The 25,254-nt window shown below is 37.2% G+C and overlaps 1 protein-coding gene across 3 annotated transcripts in view; it reads right to left on the bottom strand.

Moving 5' to 3' along the window:
- The window catches only part of TET2 (tet methylcytosine dioxygenase 2), a 138,094-nt gene that overhangs the window by 80,990 nt on the left and 31,850 nt on the right, over positions 1–25,254 (bottom strand). For all 3 annotated transcript variants that reach the window (XM_036852544.1, XM_036852545.1, XM_036852546.1), the window contains exon 2: positions 7,955–8,100. The gene's annotated coding sequence lies outside the window, so the exon portion shown is untranslated. The remainder of the gene's footprint in view (positions 1–7,954; positions 8,101–25,254) is intronic.

The raw sequence follows: 25,254 nt of genomic DNA, 5'->3' as shown, positions 1-25,254 counted from the left end.
ACAATGGAATACTACTTAGCTATAAAAAAAAGGAATGAAATAATCCTATTTGCAGCAACATGGATGGACCCAGAGATTGAGAAGGACAAATATATAGGATATCTTGTGGAATCTAAAAAAATGACACAAATGAACTTATTTACAAAACAGAAATAGACTCACAGACATAGAAAACAAACTTATGCTTACCAAAGGGGAAGGGGGGGTGATAAATTAGAAATTTGGGATTAACAGATATACACAACTATATATAAAATAAACAACAAGGACCTACTGTACAGCACAGGGGATTATATTCAATATCTTCTAATAACCTATAATGGAAAAGAATTTGAAAAATAATATATATGTGTGTTTGTGTGTGTGTAACTGAATCACTTTGCTGTACACCTGAAACTAACTATACTTCAAATTTTAAAATGGTTTTTTAAATAGTATGAAACTGAATAAAGGAAAAAAATATTTTTGAGACCATCTGGTTTTATACTTTAAAGAAATATATATATCAAAAGGCTAAACATTTTTTTGTTCTACATGAAATACATTTAAAATTCCGAAGTATTCAATCCTGCATTTGATGTGGGAAGTTTATTTACCCTCCTCTGAAGCTATGGATTTTAATAATCACGTCACTGTTTGGTTAGGGAACCTGGAGCTCAGAGGTCTTTCCTGAAATGCTCTCTAGAGATCCAGCATATTGATTTAGCCCTGTAAGCTTGCATACACTCCCAGCTATGTCCTCATAACATCACAAGGCACCTAGACAGCACTGCCAAACACATGGCTTCCCACAAGGGCCTACATTCTAAAGTACACTGACCAATCTTTCTCCTTTCACCTGAGAGTGAAAAACAGAACAAAACAAAAAATTGCTAGGTCAGAAAATCTATCGTCAACTAAACTTTCTGGAATTTTCAAAACATTTCCTGCATTCATGTCTCAACAAACAAGGTCTTGAGTGTGTTTATTCATTAAAATTATCACCCAATAGACACCATATATTATCCATAACAGCTTTCAAATTTCTCTTCCTATAGTGAAGCATTTATGTTCACCAATACTACTGGAATTAGAATATCCCTAAAGTCTCCCAAAACAGCCAACAAAAGCACAAATCCCAATTGTAATCAATTTATTTGGGGCAGGACACTTTAGGGGAAAAAAATATAAGCATCAAATATTACTTTTACAAATGTTAGTTACAACTGAGTATCTCTGAAATTCAAACTCTGAAATAAGGTAATTTTGTATACAAGATTACCGTGTCTAGACACTGTAAGTTCCAACTTCTTACTCTCTCAGTTCCTCCCACACCCCACCCCCACTTAATGGGCAGGTGCTGAATCTATTTTAAGAAGGAGCCAGAGGGGACAAGGAAGAATAGAAGATTTGATCACAAAGTGAATTCCTTCTTTTGAAGAGTGTGATTAAGTGCCTACTATGTAACCAAACACTGTGCAAGATGTTAGGAATGGAAGATAAGATACAGCCTTTGTCCTAGGGATTTCAGAGAAGACAGGCACACAGGACTACAGTAAGTGTGATATTTGAGGGACAATAAATGCCACAAATATGAGGTTTTGCTGATGAGAGACCTGAGCTGGGGCTCTACGGCAAAAGGACATTTAACCAGGAGAGGAACAAGTACAAAGACTTGAATGTGTGAAATATAATGTTATGTTCAAGGCCTATAGGTAGGAATAATTATACCACACAATCTGAGGGACAGTCAATATGGTGACAAGGAGGTTGAAGAGTAATCAAGAGCCAGATCAGGAATATTAAATACAGAGTTTGATCTACTTCCTATAGGCCAATGGTTTTCCAAAGTGAGTTCTTTAGATAGCAAGAGTTCACAGAGCTGTTCAGGGCCACACTGGCTGAAAAGGGGGTAGGTAGGTGGCCCTATGAGTCCCCACATTGTATCCATTTCTGCCCTGACCAGATGAACTTCATTTTAATTGTAAAAACTTTGCAAGGAAGGTGGGGTAGGGGGTGGTGCTTCCACTGCTTTAACAAAGTTCAACAACAGGTATCCATCAAAGGGTATTAAGAAGGGAGTATACACGGTTATATTTGCATTTAAGAATGAGCACACTAGAGCACTTTAAATTGACCAGCAGGTGGAAAAAAGAATAAAAGAACAGAAGCAGAGGGAACAATGAGGAAATGATTAATTCATGGAGAAAGGAAATTAAGAGTGGTAAGAATGAGTAGAGGTGTGGAAAAGCTGGATTTGGGGGTGTGGGTAGAAGTTCCTGCCCAGCAAGTCCAATGTTCTCAATGAAGTAAGAAGCAAGCTGGCTGGAAGAATTTAAGGAAAGACAGGTGTGTACATGTGCAAGTGTGGGGGGGGGGGGCATTCAAGATCTGGAAAAGATGGCCAAGGTTGTTTTTTGTTTGTTTATTTTATTTGTTTATTTTTTTGGCTGCACTGCGTGGCATGTGGGATCTTAGTTCCCCGACCAGGGATTGAACCCATGCCCCCTGCAGTGGAAGCGCAGAATCTTAAGCACTGGACCGCCAGGGAAGTCCCTTGTTTTTGCTTTTTAAAGTCCCTTTAAAACCACCACTGGGACTTCCCTGGTGGCGCAGTGGTTAAGAATCCGCCTGCCAATGCAGGTGACACGGGTTCGAACCCTGGTCCGGGAAGATCCCACATGCCGTGGAGCAACTAAGCCCATGCACCACAAATACTGAGCCCGCAAGCCACAACTACTGAAGCCCGCACACCTAGAGACCATGCTCCGCAACAAGAGAAGCCACCGCAGTGAGAAGCCCGCTCACCGCAACAAAGAGTAGCCCCCGCTCACCGCAACTAGAGAAAGCCCATGCACAGCAACGAAGACCCAATGCAGCCAAAAATAAATAAATTAAATAAATTAATTTAAAAAAAAAACCCACCACTAAGATTCAAGGACTGTACATGTTCTTGGTTGAAAATTACAAAATTGTTATACACATATACAACATTAACTATACGATCATAGATTCTCCCAGAAACCCATTACTTGTTCTCTTAATCTTTTCAACATTAAAAAAGCCAAGAGAACAAATTAATTTCACACTTTGAGGAAAAGGTTTGGTTAGAGTAACATCTGTAAAGATGGGTAAACGTTTCTAGTGCCTGTAGTTGCACTGCAACTTTCTTTCAGAACACAAAGTGTTTTCACCAAGACTCTTTCCTTTATGCTTAAAATATCCTATGAGATCAATAGAGGCAACTGATACTTCACCTTTTGATAGGGAAACTGAAACACAAGAATGGTGAAAATAACTTTCATAGGGTGCAGTCTATTTTAGCTTGGCTGACTCGTTCCAAATTCAAATATGTGTCATATGTGGACAGGCACTGATGCCAAAAGTGTTATAGTGCTATTTGTGAATTTAGGGACTGCCGAAGTTCTCAGCAGAATCCCATGAGAATGTCAATAGTCTTCTATAATTCACTCTCTTGGGACATAGAGACTATGAGACCCATCTGGGCCTTCTATGCATATAAGACAAGATACCACAGGTAACAAAGATTTTGCTTTCATATGGTTCAGTCATGACTTGTATTATAATGAGGCATGTATAATGGCGAGAGTAAAGAAATGTATAAAGAAAGAATTGTAGCACTGTTGTTAATAGAAAAATAAAATTTTCTCTTTTAAGTATACTTCTAATAATTTAGAAAATTACATTTTATTAAAAATAAGAAAATATTTAATAACAAATAGATGGGTAGCAAAAATAATAGTTTGAAGAGTGCAGTTTGAAGAGCACTGCCTTGGATGATTTCTAGGGTCTTTTTTTGTTTAAAGCCTTATGACTCAAAGGATAAACTGATCAGGCTTGTTAGAACAATGACGATGGATTTCAGTTTATAAGACTGGCCTATAAGGAAGGGATGATTGAAGTCTTAATTTTAAAATGTAGGTGGTGATTTAAATTTGAGATGACAAAAGGCATTTTTCTTCTGAAAAATAAACAGAAAATAGGTACAATGATAGAAATAACTGTTCCATCTCAAACTACTGAAGAGACAGAAAGATGACATTTAAAATCAGGAAACATCAATAATCACTATAGGTGGGAGAATCTAAGCGTATAGAATGACCCTCTTCCAGTTTTACCAATGCTTCTTTGACCCTTTCTAAACAACTTAGATCTGTTTCATGAGAGAGGGTAAAAATGTCCACATTAATTAGAAAAATGGCTACAAGACAGTGGGAATGGGCAAATCCAAACTTCTAACTGTATTCTCCCCAAGCAATCTGGCAAAATACAAATCAGTAATATTTCCTACAGATGGCATGGGGAGCGGGGGATGGGGAGCTGTCAATATGGAGACGTGGAGCTAGTCCAGGTTCTGCCAATAACTAATGACATGAACTTAGGGAAGTCATGCATCATCTCTGGGTACCCTATTTCCTATAATTTCTTATAATGCCAACACTTCATTGGTCAATTTAAAACTTGAAAACTTTGACATTTCTTCTTAATCTCCTATGTGCAATTAGCAGTTAAATCATCATTTTTCTTTAAAATATATGAAATCTCTCTTCCCTTTTCTGCCTTATCTTTATTATCATAATCCATGTTCTCAACCTCACTCTGAAATTACTCCAACCACTTCCACCATCTCCCTACTCTTCTCAACTTGTCAAAATAATAATATCGCTAGAGACCTGAATTTACCTTGTTACTTACCTGCTCCAGTTGTTCCTCAATATGTATACAATAGCATGTAATAATCTTTAGACTGGCCTTAGGGTTTTATAAAAATTGACCTCACCTATTTTTCCATCTCCTTTCCCACTACTTGCCAACTCTGTACAAGGTTGCCTGCCCTTGCCCTTTTCCTAGTGCACCCCCTGCACTTAAAGCCAACATCCTTATTTTATTCCATCTCATGCTGTTTCTCCTCCACTTCTGTCACTGGGATGTCATTCCTTATTGTTTATTTGTTTTATGGCTGATGGTGTGAGGCTACGTGATTGTGAACTATATAAAAATAACTTTAGAACTTTTTCTTTGGAGCTTTTTTTTTTTCCTTTCAGCTTCATTGAGGTATAATGACAAATAAAACTAAAATATATAAAGTATACAATATGATGATTTGATATATACACTGTGAAAGAATTCCCCCCATCAAGTTAATTACCACATCCATCACTTGACACATTTAGGGTTGTTTTTGTTTTGTTTTGTTTTTGTTTTTTGGTGAGAACATTTAAGTTGTGCTCTCTTAGCAAATTTTAATTATACAACACAGTATTATCAACTATAGTCATCATGTTATTTATTAGATTTTCAGACTTTATTCATCTTGTAACTGAAGGTTTGTACCCTTTTACCAACTATCCAAATTCTTCCTCTCCTTCAAGATCCAGACCACAAGCTGCAACCTTCCTTCATGAAGTCTTCTCTACCTGTTTTAGTCTAGATGGGCCTTGCCATTCTTTGAACTTCCAAAGTTCTTATCTGTATCACTCACTTGGGTACCTGGGTAAATGTTTATTCGTGATACGTGATCAAGCCGTACACGATGTTCTGATTCTCTCTGAATCACTCTGAAAAAACTACTCTAGGGCTTTGTGGTATTTCTCATCTACCTGAAATGCTCTTCCCCCCATGTAACTTTATGGTATGTGTGTATTCCTTTTTCATATTTTTACTTAAAAAATAATTTTACCCTGAGGTCTTTTCTGACTACTCTATCTTCAATTACTAACTCACCATGCCTCTAATTTCCTTTTTCTGCCAAAAGTTTTATGCTTAGCATTTCTTGGTATTCTACATACTATGCATTTTTATTTATGTCTGTCTCCCACTCTATAAATAAGAGAGATTTTGTTTTCCTCATTAATGCAGCCCAGTTCCTAAAGAGTGCCTGGTATTTGACAGGTGGTCAAGAAATACTTTTGGAATGAATTCATTATTAAAAAACTAAAAGCAAGATTAGTAACAGTGATTAATAATAATAAACAAATGCTAAAATTGAGAACTTATTATGTGCTAGGCCCTGCACGTATTATCCATATAACATTACATAATTCCATTATTATTTAACTCTGACATATTTTCCTCCTTGCCAAATAAAACAAGGTTTAAAGAGGTTAAATAATTTTCCCAAGAACACACAGCTAATAGACATTATTAAAAATGAGCCCCCAGCTTATTTAGTACTGAAAATAAGTCCTAGGCTGAGCTTATCCAACTGTAAAAAACTAAATACAAAATTAGATTCTTTTTTGGATATGAAGGAAGGACTCCTTCAGTAGTTACTTGAAAAAAAAATTTTTTTAATAACAGCTAATATTTTAATTTCCTGTCCTCTTTTCTTGTTAGTAATTTATCTTATACTTTTCCCTAAACTTTTACTCTTCCTTACTTACGCACCCTTCACCACCAAGAAGAGAAAATCTTCTGACTAATGTTATGACTTCACTAAAGAGATAACAATTCTATCTTAAAAATGTGTCTCAGTTCTCATGTTAAGGCCAAGTACAGAATGAGTAGCCACAGTCCCCACAGTGAGAGGTAAAGCAACCACTAAGGCAGGAGGGGAAAAGCAAAGAATGCTTTATTCATAATTACCTAAGATTTTCCAGCATGAGAGGGGAAAGAGGAAGTCTATTTTCAGTGACAATGATTACTCTAAAAACATTAACATGTAAGGGGAAAATTTTCATTCTGAGAGTTACTACTGTGCTGAGATCTCTTTCCCTTACACAGTGACTTAAAATTCCCAGGGCAGAGAGGTAATCTAGGCAGATACACTTGCCCTATGTCTTGAAAATGGCAACATCCAGGGATCATGGGAGTTTAACTGAGGACACACTGGAAAGGATTTCTCAGCACCAGGTCAGTCTCTAAGAAGTATCAAGTGGCAGAGTGGATACTTATATCCTCAGGCATCTGGAATGAGGGCAGAGATTACAGCTACACAGGCTTTTTAGAAGAGTTGCTATGCTGAATGTATAAACAAGATTCAGTGAAACTAAAGCTAAATTACCTGCTAAAGAGTTATAGATGGAAAAAAAAAAACCTCATTCTTCCTTTTCTCTAGCTAACCTGCATTTTCTTTTCTACAATGCATCCACAATTTAAACTGGTTTACAGTACAGGCAAAGGTATACATAGTAGAATTCATTCTAGTGTTCATCTTAAATATCTTGGGGAAAAAAAATACATCAGTTCTCTACTTCTATATGTCTATATAAATGATAGTGATCTGATAAAAAAACAAAAACAAAAAAAACCCTTAAAAAAAACCAAAGAAACCCTTTAGGTTGGGACACTAATTAGCAAAACAAATTGATCTTTATTAAGATCAACTATAAGAACATAATGAAAAAAGTGTCTTTCTGTTGGTACCTCTATTTGTATTTTCAGAAAAATCACGTGAAAAAAATCACATAGGCTCTCCTGAGATCTGTCGTTCTAAACTTTAGTTCTCTGTTAGTTCTATGAAGCCAAACTGTCATGAAACCCAGCTGCCTAGGTTCAAGAGGTACTCACTTTCAGACCAGCAAATAAACACAAAATAGCATTTTTTTTTGGTCCTCAACAAGATTGAGACAAAGTGGCCATAGGTGATGTAAGAATGGAGAAGAGAAATGCTGTGACAAGTGGTTAGAGATAGCACCTTCCTCCGTGCTTATTATTATATTTGAATGGCTCTTATCTCTCTTTTATTAAAATAGCAAACATTAAGAATCTGATGAAAATCTACCTTTTCTTCAGAGGAAAAAAAAAATGTATGTATCAATACTTAAAAGTCAGCACACAACTTTAGGGGATTCATAGACCTTAAAATCTAAGCCATGCATCCTAAGCATAGATAATAGAGGTATTTGAGACAGTACAGAGTAACTTAGCGTTGGAGGTTGGAAGAGAGATTGACCATTAAATTGAGAATAAACTTATACTCGCAAACAAGAACCAACTGTCCCCAGTGTCTTACCAGCAGCTCTATCCCTCACTGCGCCTCCTGGGTCATGGCCTGTTGGCTGCTGCTGAGCCCATCTCCTGCTTCCACCCGTGGTAACTCAACAGGAGCAAGGGCAAGTAGACAATCTTGAGAGGGTCTGCTGCTGAATGGTGGCCAGCCTGGAAAAGATACAGTTTGAATATTTTTAAGTTAGCAAAAAGGAACACAGCATGTACATCTGGTATGAAAGCTATTGCATAGCATTTAAAGGTTTTAGATGCCTATAATTGGATATTTCCACTATGCCATTGGCTGTGAAAAATACGGGGTTGGAGGATCTTTCTCAAAGCAATGATAGTCCCAACTGCACCATAATATTTGTCTAATATTTGTAGAGCAGTTTGTAATATCCAAAGCATCTCTGCTCACATCAGTTTGTGATCACATCTTGATTGTGATAATCAATTAGGTTTGAGACCCACTGGCTTGTCTTACTTCATCTGTTGAATACAATAGTTCTCAGCCTTGGTTATAGTTATCACCTTGGGTGTAAAGCTGAGGCCTCACGCTCAGAGGTTCTGATTTGTTGGCCTAAAATGAAGCCTTGCTCCCCAGGTGTTTCTAAGGTGCAGCCAGGATAGAGACTCATTAGCATAACTCCTTCTACTTGATAGCAAATGTCTATTCCAAATATACCACATCAAGACAATGTGCTAAGTGCTGTGAAAAAGGTAAAGCATTATAACATGTGACCCTGTGCTCAGGGGCTTTAATTTAGCTGGACACATACTTTCAAAAGATCACATAATAAGGTAAATACTTTAAAAATATAACCAAAGTAAGCCTTCACTGGTCAAAGATGTAGTGAAAATCCTGAAATAAGAGAAAAAGTTTAATGCATGAGGAAAGGCTTCTTCTGAGCTTTAAGGGCAGGATGAAATTCAGAGAAAGAGAGAGGCATAGAGAGAGAGCACTGTTTTCAAGAAAAGACACAGCTGCAAGAATATGCAAAGCAAACTGAATGATACAAAACAGCCCATTCTGATGGAAGGGTTACTATAAAGAGCATTAAGAGAATTTGGAGAGGTAGTTTTGACCTGGAATGTAAAGAGTATTGGTAAAATGGCAAAAGAGTAGAGCCATTTTCCAGAATATCTGGAAATAGTATCTGAAATAGTACTGGAAGCTGTTGAAGGCTCATGTCTCAAGAGGCCTTAGTAAATTTACTGGGTTCTTAGTAAATGCCAGACACCATGCTAAAGCACTACATATGTTAGCTCATTTAACACAAACATCTGGAGAGGTAATTATTATTATCCCTATTTTACAGAGTCAGAGGGGGGGTGTCACTTAATTTTCTCAGTTACATAGCTAGAAATAGTAAGCTGAGACTGGGGCATGCCATTTTTTTTAGCAACATGGCATCATAAAAGTCATGTATTAAGATTTAGGGTTTTTAAAAATTGAGATATAATTCACATACCATAGAATTCATCATTCTGAAGCATATAATTCTGTGGGTTCAGTATATTCAAAAAGTTGTGCCATTATTGCCACTATCAAATTCCAGAACAATTTCATCACTCATGAAATAATTCCAGTACCCATTAGGAGTCAGTCCTCATTCATCTCTCCTCTACCTAATTGATCTTCTGTCTCTAGGGATTTGCCTATTCTGGATATTTCAGATATATTAAATCATGAAAAATTTGGCTTTTTGTTTCTGATTTCTTTCACTGAGTATAATGTTTCCAAAGTTCATCTATGTCTTAGTGTGTATCAGTACTTCCTTTTTATGTCTAATATCACACTGTATAGATGCACCACACTCTATTCATGATAAATATTTGGGTTATTTCTACATTTTGGGTATTATAAATAATGCTACTATGAACATTCATTTACAAGTCTTTTTCTATTGTGGTAAAATATATGTAACATAAAATTTACTAATTTAACCATATTTTAAATGTATAACTGTGGCATTAAGCACATTCACATTGTTGTGCAAACATCACCACCAACTATCTCTAGAACTTTTTCATTTTCTGAAACAAAACTCCATACCCATTAAACAACTCCCAATTCTCCCCTCTCCCAAGCCCCTGGGCAAACACAATTCTACTTTTGTTCTCTATGAATTTGACATTCGAGGTACCTCATACAGAATCATATTTGTTCTTTTGTGACTGGTTTATTTCACCTAGCATAACGTCTTCAAGATTCACCCATGTTGTAACATGTGTCAGAATTTCCTTCCTTTTTAAGGAAGAATAGTATTCCATTATATGTATATACCATATTTTGGTTTTCCATTTATCTGTTGATAGACGTGGGTTGCTTCCACCTTAAGGCTACTGTGAATAATGCTGCTTTGAACATGTGTGTTCATTGTTTATACGTTTTTGTATGGACATATATTTTCAATTCTCTTAGGAGGAAAATTCCTGGGAGTAGAATTGCAAGGTCATATGATAATTCTATGTTTAACCTTTTGAAGACTGCCAAACTGTTTTTACAAAGTCTCTGTGCCATTTTACATTCCCATCAGCAACTGTGTAGAGAGTTCCAATTTTTCCACACCCTCATGAACACTTGTTATTGTCTCTTTTTTTAAAGCCATCCTAGTGGGTGTGACGTAGGAGAAGATTTAGGGGTTCTAAATCATTACATATAAGATATTGGCTTGGGACGTCCCTGGTGGTCCAGCAGTAAAGAATCCACCTTACAGGAGATTGGTTCAAGATGGTGGAGTAGAAGGATGTGCGCTCACTTCCTCTTGAGAGAACACTGGAATCACAACTAACTGCTGAACAATCATCGACAGGAAGACACTGGAACTCACCAAAAAATATACCCTACATCCAAAGACAAAGGAACAGCCGCAATGAGATGGTAGGGGGGTGCAATCACAATAAAATCAAATCCCATAACCACTGAGTGGGTGAATCACAAACTGGAGAACAATTATACCAAAGAAGTCCACCCACTGCAGTGAAGGTTCTGAGCCCCACGTCAGGCTTCCCAACCTGAGGGTCCAGCAACGGGAGGAGGAATTCCCAGAGAATCAGACTTTGAAACCTAGCGGGATTTGATTGCAGGACTTTGGCAGGACTGGGGGAAACAGATACTCTACTCTTGGAGGGCACAAACAATGTAGTGTGTGCATCAGGACACAGGGGGAAGGAGCAATGACCCCATGAGACTGAAAAAGGCCTACCTGCCAGTGTTAGAGGGTCTCCTGCACAGGTGGGGGCTGGCTGTGGCTCACCGCAGGGACAAGGACACTGGCAGCAGAAGTTCTGGGAAGTACTCCTTGGCATGAGCCCTCCCAGAGTCACCATTAGCCCCACCAAAGAGCCTGTAGCCTCCAGTGCTGCATTGCCTCAGGCCAAACAACCAACAGGGAGGGAACTCAGCCCCACCCATCAGCAGACAAGCAGATTAAAGTTTTACTGAGCTCTGCCCATTAGAGCAACACCCAGCTCTACCCACCACCACTCCTCCCATCAAGAAGCTTGCACAAGTCTCTTAGATAGCCTCATCCACCAGAGGGCAGATAGCAGAAGCAAGAAGAACTACAATCCTGCAGCCTGTGGGATGTAAACCACATTCATGGAAGGATAGACAAAATGAAAAGACAGAGGACTATGTACCAGATGAGGGAACAAGATAAAACCCCAGAAAATCAATTACATCAAGTGGAGACAGGCAACCTTTCAGAAAAAGTATTCAGAATAATGAGAGCGAAGATGATCCAGGCCCTCAGAAGAAGAATGGAGGCAAAGATTGAGAAGATGCAAGAAATGTTTAAGAAAGACCTAGAAGAATTAAAGAACAAACAAAGAGATGAACAATTCAATAACTGAAATGAAAAATACACTAGAAGGAATCAATAGCAGAATAACTGAGGCAGAAGAACAGATAAGTGACCTGGAAGACAGAATGGTGGAATTCACTGCTGTGGAACAAAATGAACAAAAAAGAATGAAAAGAAACGAAGACAGCCTAAGAGACCTCTGGGACAACATTAAACACACCAACATTTGCATTATAGGGGTCCCAGAAGGAGATGAGAGAGAGAAAGGACCCGAGAAAATATCTGAAGAGATTATAGTCAAAAACTTCCCCCAAATGGGAAAGGAAATAGCGACCCAAGTCGAGGAAGCACAGAGAGTCCCAGGAAGGATAAACCAAAGGAGAAACATGCCAAGGCACATAGTAATCAAGCTGACAAAAATTAAAGACAAAGAAAAATTATTAAAAGCAACAAGGGAAAAATGACAACATACAAGGGAATTCCTACAAGGTTAACAGCTGATTTCTCAGCAGCAACTCTACAAGCCACAAGGGAGTGGCATGACATATTTAAAGGGAAGATTCTACAACCAACATTACTCTACTCGGCAAGGATCTCATTCAGATTCAACAAAAAATCAAAAGCTTTACAGACAAACAAAAGCTAAGAGAATTCAGCACCACCAAACCAGCTTTACAACAAATGCTAAAGGAACTTCTCTAAGTGAGAAACACAAGAGAAGAAAAGGACCTACAAAAACAAACCCAAAACAATTAAGAAAATGGTAATAGGAACATACATATAAATGATCACTTTAAATGGGAATGGATTAAACGCTCCAACCAAAAGACACAGACTGGCTGAATTGACACAAAAAGAAGACTCATATATACGCTGTCTACAAAAGACCCACTTCAGACCTAGGGACACAAACAGAGTGAAAGTGAGGGGATGGAAAAAGATATTCCATGTAAATGATAATCAAAAGAAAGCTGGAGTAGCAATACTCATATCAGATAAAATAGACTTTAAAATAAAGAATGTTACAAGAGACAAGGAAGGACACTACATAATGATCAAGGGATCAATCCAAGAAGAAGATATAACAATTATAAATATATATGCACCCAACATAGGAGCACCTCAATACATAAGACAACTGCTAACAGCTATAAAAGAGGAAATCAACAGTAACACAGTAATAGTGGGGGAATTAACACTTCACTTACACCAACAGACAGATCATCCACACAGGAAATTAATAAGGAAACACAAGCTTTAAATGACACAATAGACCAGATAGATTTAATTGATATTTATAGGGCATTCCATCCAAAAACAGCAGATTACACGTTCTTCTCAAGTGCACATGGAACATTCTCCAGGATAGATCACATCTTGGGTCACAAATCAAGCCTCAGTAAATTTAAGAACATTGAAATCATATCAAGCAACTTTTCCGACCACAACGCTATGAGGTTAGAAATCAATTACAGGGGAAAAAACATAAAAAACACAAACACATGGAGGCTAAACAATACGTTACTAAATAACCAAGAGATCACTGAAGAAATCAAAGAGGAAATCAAAAAAATACCTAGAGACAAATGACAATGAAAACACGAAGATCCAAAACCTATAGGATGCAGCAAAAGCAGTTCAAAGAGGGAAGTTTATAGCAGTACAATCCTACCTCAAGAAAGACGAAAAATCTCAAATAAACAATCTAACCTTAAACCTAAAGGAACTAGAGAAAGAAGAATAAAACTCAAAGTTAGTAGAGGGAAAGAAATCATAAAGATCAGAGCCGAAATAAATGAAACAGAAACAAAGAAAACAATAGCAAAGATCAATAAAATTGAAAGCTGGTTCATTGAGAAGATAAACAAAATTGATAAACCTTTAGCCAGACTCATCAAGAAAAAGAGGGAGAGGACTCAAATCAATAAAATTAGAAATGAAAAAGGAGAAGTTACAACAGACACCGCAGAAATACAAAGCATCCTAAGAGACTACTACAAGCAACTCTATGCCAATAAAATGGACAACCTGGAAGAAATGGACAAATTCTTAGAAAGGTATAACCTTCCAAGACTGAATCAGTAAGAAGTAAATTGAAACTGTGATTAAAAATCTTCCAACAAACAAAAGTCCATGGACCAGATGGCATCACAGGTGAATTCTATCAAACATTTAGAGAAGAGCTAACACCCATCATTCTCAAACTCTTCCAAAAAATTGCAGAGGAAGGAACACTCCCAAACTCATTCCACGAGGCCACCATCACTCTGATACCAAAACCAGACAAATATACTACAAAAAAAGAAAATTACAGACCAGTATCACTGATGAATATAGATGCAAAAATCCTCAACAAAATACTAGCAAACAGAATCCAACAACACATTAAAGGATCATACACCATGATCAAGTGGGATTTATCCCAGGGATGCAAGGATTCTTCAGTAAATGCAAGTCAATCAATGTGATACACATATTAACAAACTGAAGAAAAAAACAATGTGGTCATCTCAATAGATGCAGCAAAGGCTTTAGACAAAATTCAACACCCATTTATGATAAAAACTCTCCAGAAAGTGGGCATAGAGGGAACCTACCTCAACATAATACAGGCCTTATATGACAAACCTACAGCAAACATCATTCTCAATGGTGAAAAACTGAAACCATTTCCTCTAAAATCACGAACAAGACAAGGATGTCCATTCTCACCACTATTATTCAACATAGTTTTGGAAGTCGTAGGCACAGCAATCAGAGAAGAAAAAGAAATAATAGTAATACAAATTGGAAAAGAAGAGGTAAAACTGTCACTGTTTGCAGATGACATGACACTATATGTAGAAAATCCTAAAGATGCTACTAGAGCTCATCAATGAATTTGGTAAAGTAGCAGGATACAAAACTAATGCACAGAAATCTCTTGCATTCCTATACACTAACAACAAAAGATAAGAAAGAGAAATTAAGGAAACAATCCCATTCACCATTGCAACAAAAAGAATAAAATACCGGGCTTCCCTGGTGGCGCAGTGGTTGAGAATCTGCCTGCTAATGCAGGGGACACGGGTTCGAGCCCTGGTCTGGGAAGATCCCACATGCCGCGGAGCAACTGGGCCCGTGAGCCACAACTACTGAGCCTGCGCGTCTGGAGCCTGTGCCCCGCAACGGGAGGGGCTGCGATAGTGAAAGGCCCGCGCACCGCGATGAAGAGCGGTCCCTGCACCGCGATGAAGAGTGGCCCCCGCTTGCCGCAACTGGAGAAAGCCCTTGCACGAACCGAAGACCCAACACAGCCAAAAATAAATAAATAAATAAATAAAGTAGCTATAAAACGCAGCTTAAAAAAAAAAAAAAAAAAAGAATAAAATACCTAGGAATAAACGTACCTAAGGTGGTAAAACACCTGTATTCAGAAAACTGTAAGACACTGATGAAAGAAATAAAGATGTCATAAACAGATGGAGAGATATACCATGTTCTTGGAGTGGAAGAATCAATATTGTGAAAATGACTATACTACCCAAGGCAATCTACAGATTCAATGCAATCCCTATCAAACTACCAATGGCATTTTTTACAGAACTAGAACAAAAAAATCTTAAAATTTGTATGGAGACACAAAAGACCCCAAATAGCCAAAGCAATGTTGAGGGAAAAAAACAGAGCTGGAGGAACCGGACTCCCTGACTTCAGACTATACTACAAAGCTACAGTAATCAAGACAGTATGGTACTGGTACAAAAACAGAAATATAGATCAATGGAACTGGATAGAAAGCCCAGAGATAAACCCACACACCTATGGTCAACTAATCTATGACAAAGGAGGCAAGGAGATACAATGGAGAAAAGACAGTCTCTTCAATAAGTGGTGCTGGGAAAACTGGACAGCTACATGTAAAAGAATGAAATTAGAACACTCCCTAACACCATACACAAAAATAAACTCAAAATGGATTAAAGACCTAAATGTAAGGCCAAACACTATAAAACCCTTAGAGGAAAACATAGGAAGAACACTCTTTGACATAAATCACAGCAAGATACTTTTTGACCCACCTCCTAGAGTAATGGAATTAAAAACAAAAATAAACAAATGGGACCTAATGAAACTTAAAAGCTTTTGCACAGCAAAGGAAACTATAAACAAGATGAAAAGACAACCCTCAGAATGGGAGAAAATATTTGCAAACGAATCAACAGACAAAGGATTAATCTCCAAAATATATAAACACCTGATGCAGCTCAATATTAAAACAAACAAACAACCCAATCACAAAATGGGCAGAAGACCTAAATAGACATTTCTCCAAAGAAGACATACAGATGGCCAAGAGGCACATGAAAAGCTGCTCAACGTCACTAATTATTAGAGAGATGTAAATCAAAACTACAATGAGGTATCACCTCACACCAGTTAGAATGGGCATCATCAGAAAAGTCTACAAACAACAAATGCTGGAGAGGGTGTGGAGAAAAGGGAACCCTCTTGCACTGTTGGTGGGAATGTAAATTGATACAGCCACTATGGAGAACAGTATGGAGGTTCCTTAAAAAACTAAAAATAGAATTACCATATGACCCAGCAATCCCACTACTGGGCATATACCCTGAGAAAACCATAGTTTAAAAAGACACATGCAGCCCAATGTTCACTGCAGCACTATTTACCATAGCCAGGTCATGGAAGCAACCTAAATGCCCATTGACAGACGAATGGATAAAGAAGATGTGGTACATATATACAACGGAATATTACTCAGCAATAAAAAGGAACGAAATTGGATCATTTGTAGAAACGTGGATGGACCTAGAGACTGTCATACAGAGTGAAGTAAGAAAGAGAAAAACAAATATTGTATATTAACGCATATGTGTGGAATCTAGAAAAATGGTACAGATGAACCGGTTTGCATGGCATAAATAGAGACACAGATGTAGAGAACAAACATATGGACACCAAGGGGGGAAAGCGGGTGGTGGGGTGCGTGTGTCGTGCTGCGATGAATTGGGAGATTGGGATTGACATATATAGACTAATATGTATAAAATAGATAACTAATAACCTGCTGTATAAAAAAAATTAAAAGAGAAGATCTAAAAACTTAAAAAAAAATGCAAAGAATCTGCCTTACAATGCAATGGACGTGGGGTCAATCTCTGGTCAGGGATCTAAGATCCCATGTGCCGCGGGGTAACTAAGCCCTTGCCCCACAACCACTGAGCTCGAGCGCCTCAACTAGAGCCCACATGTCGTGAACTAGAGCCCATGCTCCACAACTAGAGAAGAGAAAACCCACACACCAGAACTAGAGAGAAGCCCACGCGCTGCAACAAAAGATCCTGCATACCTCAATGAAGATCCCGTGTGCAGCAACCAAGCCCTGACTCAGCCAAAAATAAATTAAATAATAATAAATCTTAAAAAAAAAAGATATTGGCTTGTTGCCGCAGTTCAGATGTTAAGTGATAAATCTGAACAAGACGGTGGCAGAGGAAATGAAATAAATTGATCAAGCACGGAAATATTACTGATTGAGAAATGGGTGGATATTAGTAACACTCTAGATGTAGGGAGAAAAAGAAAGACTCAATTATAGTAATAAAGCTTTGAGCTTGGTTGCCTGGAAGAATGATGGTATTAATCAGAGAAAATTCTATAAAGGAATTTGAAATGACAAAATAAATTTTTGACATCATGTATTTGAGGAATCCATGCATTCCAAATAAATAATTATCAGACAGGTAAAGTTCAGGAGGTTAGGGTTGGAGACAAAAAAAACCCTCACAAGATATTTCATTAACATCTTTATTGGAGTATAATTGCTTTTACCTTGTGATTTTACAAAAGGTCAAAGAAGCATTGGTAAGACTAGAAGAGGGTCATTGTATATCCTTAGATTCCTAAGGCTGGGTTTAGCAACTTAAGTACCAAACACTGAGGAAGGAAGGAAGCACTCGCCTTCCTGTTTTCTGTTTAAAATAGTAATATAAAACCTAAATGGTTAATGTATTCTTTACACTCAGAGTTTTATCAGAACTTGGTTGGTATGGGATTTTTATCTATACTGTGGGGCATTCAGGACAGCAGTGCCCTTGGCTCAGACTGGCGTGAGCGGGCTTAGTGCAACCACCCTCTAAAGAAAGACACAAGATGGGGAGTCCTAGAGAAATGCGTGTCACTGCAAGCAGTTATCTGATTGGCTGGGAACCAAGCTGGCAAATTATCAAGGAGAACATGAAGTTCCAGTTTTCTATGCCCCAAAGAGCCCCCTTATAAAAAGAGGCCATCCCAACAAATAGAATGTACACCTGTAAGAGACCACAAGACTCTTGTTAGAACACAGTTCTTCAATGGCCAGTGATGTTGGCTTTGTTCAGTTTTGGAAAGTCTCCAACATGATAACATTCAGGAGTCACTACAGTGATGACTCATATGCTTGGGTACCTGTTTTGAAAGAGAACCTTAATAATACTATTTAGGATGCTATGGTAAGTAGTCTCAAAGAAAATGTAAAACAATATCAGTCAGCTGATACACTGAGTTTTCCCTCTGACCTGATATACTGAGATTATAAAGGAAAAAACAAATCATTTAGAAGGCAAAACAGAATAACCATAAAGGGTAACTGCTGCCAAAGACAGAAGTTAAGGTAAGAGCCAGAGAAACAGACAAAAAAAAGCAAAAACAAAAACAAAAAGAGAGAAATTTAAGAATGAAAGCCTATGAGCACATTGAAAAGTTTTCACTCCCACACACATATCTACATTTTTAATTGAACGAAATAAACCTCACGGTTAATATCACCATCTTTCTGAAGATAATGTGGTTCGAAGACAGATTTTTCTTTTGTTTCCCTAAATTGAAGCTTATTCTGGTATTTTATCTTCATCAACTATTCACTGTTTAAAAAGGATAATATCTTTCTGCAATATTTTCCAGAATGTAGATGAAAAACTAACAGTGACAATAAAAATAGCTAAGATTTATTGAATGCATTCTTAGTCATTTAATCTTCAAAATACTTTCAGTCTGTTCCTTAGCACACACTTTGTAGGTGGCAGGTCTTCAGAGCCTGTGCTCTTAACTGCCATGCTTCATGGCCTCCAACAGCTTGTAGGAGATTCAATGAAGAATACATTTCATTTTGGTGATAGGTAAATTATTCTGTATTTCAAATCCTAGTAGCAGACACTTTCCTTCAAAAATGGAACAAAACTTTTCTTTACAAACCAGTCACTCTACCTATAAACATGTATACATCAATGCACACTATGTATCATGTATAGAAATCTTTTTGGGGGGTCTTAAATACATTCTCCTTTCAATAAATGGATATTTCCCTGATGAAGACATTAAATAAATACTTCCATCGTGAACAGTGCACTACGTTTATCCTGCTGGATCTAGGCTGTCCTTTCCCCTTTGTGCTAATCATCCACCATCACTGCACCTCTCTTCAAAGCTTCCCAGCAATAGGTGTTTCCTTCCTGTTGTCATGCCCCCTCAGCTGCTCCCCTGCTTGATGTGATCCTCCTCCAGGTCTAAATGGGGTCAGACTGGAAGTTCACTGAACAGCAGGTTACTGGCCTCAGCAGGATATACCCACAACTCAGTTCTCCTCCCTCTTTCCTCTCCCCACCCTACCACACCCCAACAAGCGTGCACTCATGCTTACTCTCTCTCTGCAAGTAAATGATCCCAACTGTAAGGTGCCCAAAGGGAAATGCTATTTCAGAATGTCAGCTACTTGGCAGCAATGGCTGTTCTATTAATGCTTAAAAAAAAACCCAAAAAACAAAAAACAGGGACTTCCTTGGTGGCACAGTGGTTAAGAATCCACCTGCCAATGCAGGGGACACTGGTTCGAGCCCTGGTCTGGGGAGATCCCACATGCCGCAGAGCAACTAAGCCCATGCGCCACAATTACCGAGCCCGTGTGCCACAACTACTGAAGCCCGTGAGCCTAGAGCCTGTGCTCTGCAACAAGAGAAGCCACTGAAATGAGAAGTCCACGCACTGCGACGAAGTGTAGCCCCCGCTCGCCACAACTAGAGAAAGCCTGCGCACAGCAAAGAAGACCCAACACAGCCAAAAATAAAATAAATAAATAAAATAAATTAATTAAAAAGAAAAAAGCAAAACAAAAAAAGAAAACCAAAAACGATACAGAAGTTAAAGTTCTAAGAAGAAAACTAAAGCAAATCCTCATGCATATTTACTCCCTGCTCTTCCTAACATAGAGAAAGTGGTGACTCCAAGGAAAAATTCAGTGAGCGTTTACAGAACAAATTCCACTAAGATAAAAATATATACACCAAACAAGATTGTTTCTAATGAAGTCTTTATAGAACTAAAATTGCCAAACAAAGCTGAAATATTAGACAGTTATAAACTGTTTGACATAGTATTTCTATTGCACAAAGAAATTAAGAACCAAACAGAAATGTAGAGGTACAGGTATAAATTCACTTGGCATTGTGTATAGATTATCAACTTATATACCTTCCAGAAACAAACAAGCAAACAAAAGTTATGAGGGAATAGATATTTTGAAAAAACGAGATGGAAATTCCACATTAAAAGAAAATATTGAGTAAAAATCAAGCAGAACAAGCATATATAATTTCTTGCATCTGAAATGCAAACATTTCTATGACACTCTGACACTTGCTAATACTTGACCTCTTTGGTCAGAAACTGGGCTATAATTAACCAATGGAGGTGTACCCAATGTCTTAACTCTGAAAAGCCAATAGAGGATATAGTTTATCTTTTATCCACTAAAATAGGAAACATAATTCTTTATAATGGAACTGCCATTCCCAATGTTCAAGCATTTTAGGGATCCCTTCTAGAAATTCTGTGTAGTGGAGGAAAGAAAAGGGGCAGAGAAGAAGAAAGAGGTGAAGAAAAATGTGTACACTGATTCTATGGTTCATCTGTTCCTTTTTCTCCACACAAGGAACTTTAAGTTTTGGCGACGGAGTTTCTATAGTTGACTGCAGGACAATATTTCTATTAGGAGCTAGGCTTTGAGCTGAATCTCAGAAGAAACTTCTCACCCATCACTCTCATAAACCCACAAGCAAACTAAGGAAGTCAGAAGGTAGAAGAGATAACCAACGTACAAATCCATCTCAGGTTCTAATTCTGCCACTAATCCTCCATAACTTCATGATCTTGAGCCAACCAATCACTTAAGGAAACAGGTTTGAGAAGTCTATAAAATGTTGAATTGTATTATCTCTGTTTCAAACCAGGTTTAAGGCGTTATGATTCTATGACTTAGATCTATCATCTAGTTTGATACAGACAGAACAAATACATGTATAAAAAAAGTGGTATTACACAATGAATAAGGTATAAAAACATGAGCAAAATTACATCGGTAGGATTATCCCAATTTAAATACCCTCATATAGTATTAAAACTTTATAATGGGGACTTCCCTGCTGGCGCACTGGTTAAGACTCCAAGTTCCCGATGCAGAGAGCCCGGGTTCGATCCCTGGTCAGGGAACTAGATCCCACATGCATGCCACAACTAAGGAGCCCGAGAGCCACAACTAAGGAGGCTGCCTGCCGTAATTCAGACCCAGCACAACCAAATAAATAAGATAAATTTTAAAAAAAGCAACTTTATAATGAATAATCCTCAAATTGTAATAGGCAACTGTAAACTCATAATCACAATGCTTACTGATCCCCCCCAAAATTATTTTACAATGTATATTCTATTCCTTTAGATTTGGGAATTTCATATTATAAACTGATGTAACAGATTTTTCAGAGTAATGAGGCTACTACCATGGTTCATTTAGACTGAATTGCTAATTATATCCATTTATAATAGCCATAGATTGAGGATCGATAACTTGGTAGACTGTGAAAGCTTTATTTTAAAAAAAAAAAAAAACTGCTTCAAATCTATAACATTAACCCAGATATTTAAAAAGTGAGTTCATTTTCTTTACATTTTAGGAAAATTATTAGGTGTATATTAAACCCACCTTCCCATTTCTTTAAGACAGATGGGAAGTAAAAGAACGAATTTTTAATCATTAATTATTATATAAATTATTCATAGCCCAAAGAACATCTTCATGCACGGATGCTATAGTCATATGAGCAAAGGCTTAATGCCATTACGTTAATAACATTAATACAAACACCAAAGGATCAGTGAGAAAATTTCTAATGCTTGATGAGACAGCAAACTGTATAAAATGAAATTTTATACTACATTATAAAACTGCCAGCATTTGCTATATCACTATTTTTAAAAAGCAACACTACTTCACTTATAATACTGTCATTTTTCATTCTAAAAATGTTAACAAGGAAATTTCATTAAACCTTATTTCCAATAAAAAGGCAAAGGAAAGTGACTAGAAAACTCCACAAATTTCCCAAAGTTTCTAATTTTATTGTTTTCCTTAAAATAGAAAAGTATATGAAAAAGATTTCAGAATACGTAGGAAAACTCCAGTTCTATTTACCTGGATTGTTAAAAGCAAGTTATGCATTTTACAAAATTGTAAGTGTCATTAACACGACATAAAATACTTCTATCTAAGGTACTCTTAAAAACAGTTTAGTAAACATCGTTAAGACAAATAAATGATGACTCTCTGGCTATACACACGAATGATCATCAAAATATTTAACAGCTGGCATGTCAAAGCATGGGTAATCGTGCTGGAGGAGGGTCTAAGAGGCCACCTGTTTTAGCTGCAGGACTGTGGGCGGTTCAGGGAGTCATGGCAAGGGGGCCAGGGAGTCTTAGGGCAGCAGAATTCCCCCGCTAACTTGGAAATATTTCAGTAAACTTCAGCAGAGCCACACTCATGTACACCTCCTGTGTATAAGCTCTGGCTATTCGCATGATTCTTAAATAAGGGATTTTTTTTTTTTTAAGGCTTTAAGCAATTGTTAAAAGTCTGCAAATCACAACAGTGTAAATCAACTATACTTCAATAAAATAAATTAAAAAAAAAATCTTTGCTAATCTGTTACTTGCTACTGAAGAAAATGTAACTATTAACTTTGGCAGTAGCTAGAAAGAAACACCATGGGGGAAATTTGATGGAAGAAATGAAAAGTGAAAGATGAAAGAGTCTCTTTTTAGTTTTCAAAACTTTATGTGAAAATTATATAAAATATTTTTGTGACATTGAAGTTATTTAAAAATTAAAGTATGAGGTTAAACTTTCAAGCAATGACCAGGATGACAATGTAAATACATTTCTACCCTAAATAAATAAAACATTTAGTATAAACAGCTGTATATCCAATCACACTTAAGACTGGAGAGTCATATAAATGAGAAATCCAAATAGATATTTTAATAACAAAATTTTGATATAATATTTTCATAAAATTATCATTTTCAAATTAAACTGGATTTTCAAATATTTCCTGGAGATAGCAAACACCTATTGCTGCTTATAAGTTAATTTCTTAAGAACAAGCATATCATAATGTTGAAGAAATGGCTGCATTATTAAAAAATATTTGATGCCATGTTCCAGAGATGTAAAAGGTGGTCTAGTCTACATAGAACTGCACATTTAAAAAAAAATGTTTTAAATCATTTTTTATTTGCTAGATCTTCTAGATGGAATATACAAATCTAAGGAGAGCAGGAATTTGTTGTTGTTGACTGTCCTCTTGTTGAAGGGATTAAAGTTACCTAGCAACCCCTGTGTTGCAGAAACCAAAATAAAAAAAGTCAGTTGTCAACTACCAGTTCTTCTAAAACAGAAGAGTGCAAGCAGGTAAGCATTATTTTGCTATAATGTTTGGTCATACATTTTAAATCACATGACAAAGTAAAAATCATCAAAAAACTCCCAAGGAAAAAAACTCCTCTATAAAAGCATATTAATTGTGACTAAATTGAGAGTTTATAAAATCACCATTATCACCATTTTAAAATCATCACTGAGCAAAGTGGAGTTTGGAAAAAAAGGAGCCACTGACCCTGCCTTTAGAGAAGAATGTTTGAGAAAAGCCCTTCGTGCCAAGTTGACTCAGCTTCATAGGCCATGGAAATCAACACTGAATGTCTTGATTCTTCATTGACTCTGAGTGGATGAAAAGCTAAATGAAAACTGGAGCATTAACTTCTTATACTTGGAGACGTGAAAGTGTCATTTCTAAGAAAGCTCAATTGTCAGCTGACCAGAAAGGCATAACTACTCTAACCTCCAAGAATGAGTCAGTAAACGAAGAAAAGGGAAACAAACAAATGAGCAGCCATTAGTATATGCATATTATTTCAGCTCAGTAGCCATTACAAGCCAGATACTCTACATGCTAGAAAAACCTCTTTCCTTTTGAGAAAGATGAGTAATACTGAAGAAACTAATAGTGGGATAAACTTAACCAGGCCTCACTAGGAATGCAGCTGCTTTACACAACCTCACTGTAGACAGACTTATAGTGGGAGGCCAATCTTCTCTCCAACAACTGTCACTAAAATGACTTAACACTCCAGGTTTATGTCAGGTCAGTGTACACAGGTCATCTCCAGAGCCATGAATGAAGTCATGCTTTATCAGAAAGCAGGTCAGAGGTGACTTAAATCATCTAACTGTAACAGCTGACTAAAAATAACTTTCTATTATAAGCACTCATTTCCTAAATGAGAGGATAGATATCCTTCATTTTCTGAGGAGTGATGAGGGGGGAAATCCTCACATAAAACCAAACAAGACTTTTTCATCTTCAGTACTCACAGAAAAGGCATGGAGTCTGTAGGTACCTGAATTTGGCTTGTAGCCTTTGATCTATCATGGGCACTGAATGAAGGCAAATGAATCTCGCCCACTGATCGCCTTCTGAACAACTCCTATCCCCTCCCTCACCTTTTTTATGAAGGACTGGTGCTACCTGTTCATTGCAAATAAGGTTGTGATTCAATTAAGAAGGAGATTAGGTTATTTTCTCAACCTCAGGTTGGAAAACCCAGTGTCAGTAGAGGACTTGAATAGAAACACTGTAGGTACCCGTAAGAAAAACAAAAAATATTTTTACTGCCTAGTTTATTTTCTTTTTATAAATTTAAGGTTTTTTTTTTTTAGGTTGCTTTTCATTTTTTAAATTAAACTTTTTTTTTTTAGAGCAGAGTTTGGCTCACTCTAAAATTTAGCAGAAAGAACAGTGAGTTGTCATATACTTCTGTCCACACACATGTATAACTTCTCCCACTATGAACATCCCTTTCTCCGGTGGTGCATTTGTTACAGCTGATGAACCTATACTGACTGACACATCGTTATCACCAAGTCCATAGCTGACATTAGGGTTCACTCTTGATGTTGTACATTCTATGAGTTTTGGCAGATGTACTACAATGACATGTATCCACCATTGTAGTATATTAGAGAATAGTTTCACTACCCTAAAAACCCTCTGTATTCTGCCTATTCATCCTTGCTAACCCCTAATCCCTGGAAAAACTAATCTTTTTACTGTCTGCATAGTTTCACCTTTTCCAGAATGTC

This window comes from Balaenoptera musculus, chromosome 5 (assembly GCF_009873245.2).
Source record: "Balaenoptera musculus isolate JJ_BM4_2016_0621 chromosome 5, mBalMus1.pri.v3, whole genome shotgun sequence".
Classification (NCBI taxonomy): Eukaryota; Metazoa; Chordata; class Mammalia; order Artiodactyla; family Balaenopteridae; genus Balaenoptera; species Balaenoptera musculus.
The sequence above is the reverse complement of the archived record's forward strand: the minus strand, read 5'-3'. Positions and strand labels throughout refer to the sequence as shown.